General features: G+C 34.2%; 1 pseudogene; it reads left to right on the forward strand.

The window, feature by feature from the left end:
• Positions 1-109: 109 nt before the first annotated feature.
• On the forward strand, positions 110-4,478 carry LOC130216675 (uncharacterized; annotated as a pseudogene).
• Positions 4,479-5,777: the final 1,299 nt, after the last annotated feature.

A 5,777-nucleotide genomic window follows, 5' to 3' on the forward strand; every position in this document is an offset into this window, starting at 1 on the left:
ACAAACAACAACGCTGGTTGTACCCACATAAACACAAATGGTACGGTCGGACTTTCAGCGCGCGAACTCCCAAGGCGCGGCTTCTGATGTCATAAGCGCGCGCCCTTCCTTCACTCAGGTTTGCCGGTCTCGCGCTGAAGTCCGAACCCCCCCTAACAAACAGACAACAAACAGACAAACAAAAACACGCAGACAATGGGTGTGTGTAAGTATGCTCCATGTGAGATTATAGGGGGGGAGATGAAACTGTGGAGGAATGACAGAATGCCGGTGACATGACGCGTGCACTCATCAAAAATCACCGCTAACGGAGGAGGAAGAAATGAAGGTAAGTGCAGAGTGTGTGTGTGTGTGTGTGTGTGTGTGTGTGTGTGTGTGTGTGCGTGTGTGTGTGTGTGTGTGTGTGTGTGTGTGTGTATATATTGGTGCGGCCGTCAGAGACGGAGGGGAGAAGTCTCACTTCTCCACAGAGTTACACAAACACAGAATGAAGACGACGCTGCTTTTACTCCTCTGTAAGTCCAACTTCATGTTTGATTTTATTAAAATCTTCTCATGATCTGATTTTTATTGTTGTGTAAATGATGTACATCACTATACATAAATGTTTTATCTTCGCAGATCTGCTGCCGTGGTGTCAAACTACAGGGAGTTTATTTGATAAACGGGTGAAATTAGGAGAAAACGTGACTTTAGACTGTCAGATTGGTGTAAAAGAGATGTTTTGGGTTTTTCAGAAACTGACAGATTCTCCAGTGCTGATACTGAGAACATACTCATCAGAAGCTACAGCATTTCGTTTACTAGAGGAAAGATTCAGACACAAATATTCATCACTCACTTTTAGCCGTCTGTTTATTAGTAACATAACTATTGATGAATTAGGAATATATTACTGTGTAAAAAGAGACGCTACATCTATACAGATCAGCATCGGCACCAGACTTTACATCACTGGTAAGCTTGTGAAAAAATCATGACAAACCTGAATTGTTGCCAGATAAAAATACTGCAGTAAACTGTTATTTTGATTATAGATCTACATAATGTCAATGCATATTTTAAATTTCATTAATACAAACTCTTACCAGAAGCTGTAGGTGATGAGAATCAGACATATCCACATGAGTTTCAGACGTCACAGCAGGCTCTGATAGTTTTATACATCATACTGAACATCGTGATGTTTTGTGCAGTAATAGGTGAGATCTCAGGATTCTACATAGTGTAAAATAACAGATAATACTAAACACTTGATACATTCCATGAAGTTTAGGATGTTAAATGAGAAATGTTGGTGCTTTTTTAGGCTTATTTCAGATCAAACATCAATTGTGCAAGAAAGACGACAACAAAATGAGGATCTGGAGAAGATTCAAAATGCAGATGAAGAAAAGGAAGAGGTATGACAATATCTCTTTTTTACTCCTCTAAATGTGTTGAAATCTTTCTGTGTGGACATCAGAAGCTCATTTATGTTTTGTTTTGTAGTTTTCTGAAGTGGAGTTTCGTCTGTTTCACCCAAACAACAACACCTTTGCTCCTGTTCAAAAACCAAAGACAAAAACTAGACGCGTTTAATTATTATTATCATTACAGTCTACAGAGTCATGTTCTGCTGAATAATGAAAGTAAAATAATGTTCGCTTGATTGCTGACTCTTGTTTCAAATTGACTGATGTTTATTCATTTACTTATGTAATGTAAAAATGATATTTTCGGCATGCCTTCTGTTCAATCTTGTCTTGATATCTACGTCTTATAAATGAAATATTAATACAATAACTGTGCATTTTGTTTATTATTTGTTTAATTTTTTATATCACCTCAAAACTATGTAAAATGACAATAAGCAATACATATGTAAAATATTACCATGATTGAAATATTTCAGTTTCTAATGTTTTTTATGCTTTCTATTGGAAAATGTTTCAAATGTAATCCGTTCATGTTATAATAATGCATTTTCAGCAGCTGTTTCTCCAAATGTTGTACAGCTTGGTGTTTTAGAAATGGCTTTCATGATATGGTTAACTGAACAGTCAGTTATTATAAAGAAATGCTCATGTGTTTGTTTTCATTTTGTGTATGCGTGGTGTTAATAAACACATTTATTATTATGTATTATGTATATTGTGTTTATTTAACCCATATAAATTATTCAAAATATGTTTAGTATTTCTGCACTCAAGGTCTATTTGCATCCAAAGATAGTCATATTTTTCAGTTGTACTGCTCTGTTTGCTTGTTGACCGGCATCCTCTATTAATAAACTTCAGTTATTGCAAAATGTGCTGGCAGAATTCTTACCAGGTCAAGAAAACATGACCAAATTTATCCTCCTTACACTGGCTGCCTGGCTGTTGATTTTAAAATATTGCTTCTTTCCTTTAAATATTTAAATAATCTACAGAATCTTTCTACAATCCAACCCGTTCCTTAAGATCTCAAAACACAGAGCTTCTCTTAGTACCCAGAATAGCAAAGTCCACTAAAGGAGGTTTAGCGTTCTCATATATGGCTCCTAAATTCTGAGTGACGTATCGGAGTGGGGGTTTGTGGGGGAAACTGGAGCACCCGGAGGAAACCCACGCGAACACGAGGAGAACATGCAAACTCCACACAGAAATGCCAACTGACCCAGCCGAGGCTCGAACCAGTGACATTATTGCTGTGAGGCGATCGTTCTACCCACTGCGCCACTGTGACACCCTATTTTATTATTATTATTATTATTATTATTATTATTATTAATAATAATAATAATAATAATAATAATTTAATTATTATTATAATTATATATAAAATGTTCATGTGTTTACAAAATGTTTGTTTGTGTACTGGTAATATCCAGTTTACATTGTGCAAAAATGGATTAGTTGAGTTTACTTTAAAATAATAATAATAATAATAATAATAATATATATATACTATTTTCTTTTAAAACAATTAGTTTTTTAAATAACATTATTTAATTAGATTAGTTAACTTTACTGCAAAAAGTGAATTAATCTGTTGCCTTAAAAATATTAAGCCAATAAACCGTGTTTTATTCTAAAAATAAAGTTAAGTCAACTTAACAGTTCTGAGTTACAACAAGTGTAATGACTTTTTTTAAATAAAGTACTAATCACTTTATACATTATATTTGTTAAGGATTTATTCACATATTCAATGTCGATAATTAGGCCAACTGTTAACCTCTGAGTTTTCTGCATGATCTAGGTGTTTAACGTCTCTTCATGGTCTCACTGCACTTGAGTTTGTTTTCTCACAGCTGTGGGTTCTTCAGCTTCATCTCTGGCCTGGTTAATGTCTGAGGTCTGTGTATAAAGTCACGTATTGTGGAAAAAAACATCAACGCATGAACCTCTCATGTCTTTGTCTTCACATTTCTGCTAGTTTGTTCTTCTATTCCCCTCAACTTGGTCTGAATAATTTTACTGTATGTCAATTTAAAACAACCACAGAATGAGGAAAGTCAAGCTTGTACTCTAAGTTACTACATTTTTTGTATTATTTTATTCATTTTGCTGTGACTGTATTGTTTCACGATGTAAATTTGTGTACATTTTCAACATTTCTTCATCTGTGTTTATTCGCAGATCTGCTGCTGTGGTGTCAAACTACAGGAAATTTACTTGATAAACAGGTGAAATCAGGAGAAAACGTGACTTTAGACTGTCAGATTGGTGTAAAAGAGATGTTTTGGGTTTTCCAGAAACTGACAGATTCTCCAGGGCTGATAAACCATATCAACAGTGTTTTATATTATATGTATATTGCTACATTGAGACTTCAATAAATACAATTAGACATATACATTTTTTTTTTATCTTTAAAAGAGTAATTTGTTGTTTCTTTTCATTAAATAGAATCTGCTAAAGATCACCATCAACCCGAGTGTAACAAGCAACAACCACAAGTAGATAAATCCATCAAGATTCAGAAGATTCTGACTGCTGCATCCTTTCTCTTAAACATTGTGCTGATTATTGCAGTAATTTGGTGAGATTTGGTGAGAAGCGTTACAGAAACATGATTAATGTCATGATTAAATTAAGCTATGTCGAGCCTACAAAAAAAAATGCTGTGTTTGCTGGGAATGCTGGGAAACAACATGAAGGAATTAAGTTAACTTACTCGTTTTATAAATATTAACAATTAAGTCGTCTCCCCAAAAACTCAAGAACTGTGTTGTTTCAGCTCATTTTAAATAAGTAGTTTGAACAAACAGCAAATGTCATTTTTTGAGTGTATATAGTGTCCTTTAAATCTCAAATGTTTATGATGAGTTTTATTTTAAAAGTACTCAAATATTAATAAAGATGCATGTTAGGCCTATCATACTCATTTCAGAATTGTTTTGTTAACTTGACCTAAATGTTTTGTGCGGTTCAAGGTTTGTCAAGCTTCAGAAGCCCATAAAAAGTCAACAATAATGCCACAATGTTGAACCTGTTATAAACGTAAAATGAAATAACTATTTACCCAAAAGTCCTTTCATTATTCCCACACAAGTACCATCGTGTTATTTAAAAAAAAGTATGTATCATGTTGTTAAAAAAGCATATGACTGTCTTCAATTGAACACGAAAGATTGACAGTTTTAGTCATCATTCATTTCCTTCACATATACAGTTGACGTCAGAATTATTAGCCCCCCTTTAGAGCTTTTTTTTTCTTATTTAAATGTTTCCCAATTTATGTTTAACAGAGTAAGGAAATTTTCATAGTATGTCTGATAATATTTTTTCTTCTGGAGAAAGTCTTATGTTTAATTTCCGCTAGAATAAAAGCAGTTCTTTAATTATTTATAAACCATTTCAAGGTCAAATTTTAGCCCCTTTATGCTATATATTTTTTCGCTAGTCTACAGAACAAACCATCGTTATACAATACCTTGCCTAATTACCCTAACCTGCCTAGTTAACCTAATTAACCTAGTTCAGCCTTTAAATGTCACATTAAGCTGTATAGAAGAGTCTTAAAAAATATCTAGTCAAATATTATTTACTGTCATCATGGCAAGGATAAAATAAATCAGTTATTAGAAATTAGGTATTAAAACTATTATGTTTAGAAATGTTTATAAAATCTTCTCTCTGTTAAACAGAAATTGGGGGAAAAATAAACAGAGGGGCCAATAATTCTGACTTCAACTGTACACGCTTTTCCCCCTCATAGAACTGACTGAAACTATCGTTGTTTGTAACATCAGATTTTTTTATTACACACAAAGAAATAATTTATCAACAGAAATTAGTCCAAGGCACTCGGAAAATCTGATCTGCCTTCATCAGGGTAACAGTGATGAAGGCAGACAGTCACTGTTACCCTGATGAAGGCAGATCCTTGCCGAAACGCGTAGGTTTCTTTTAAGATTAAGCCATGCGAATAAAGGCTTTTTAAATATTCCCCATTTTCCGAGTGCCTTGGACTAATTTCTGTTGATGTTTTGATGAATCCCTAACCCAAAGAGCACCGACCAAATATTTGAACTACCCCTGAGCGCTTTTTGCTTGTTTTTAAAGAAATAATTTACTTTGATTCACACAAGCCAGAGAAAAGCTTAATATTAGACTCACCCGTCTGCCATTGGACACGACGACTTCCTCCTATCGTCTCTGACTGAGCAATACAAAGTGAGACATGTTTATGTACACTTCTTAAGCCGAGAAGTATTTAACGTAAAAACACCTGAAAAATAGGCACATTGACTTTACCTGCTGATCGCAGTCTGAAGAATCTCGCTGGGGTAAACTGAACACTTCATA

Source organism: Danio aesculapii, chromosome 22 (genome assembly GCF_903798145.1).
Source record: "Danio aesculapii chromosome 22, fDanAes4.1, whole genome shotgun sequence".
NCBI lineage: Eukaryota > Metazoa > Chordata > Actinopteri > Cypriniformes > Danionidae > Danio > Danio aesculapii.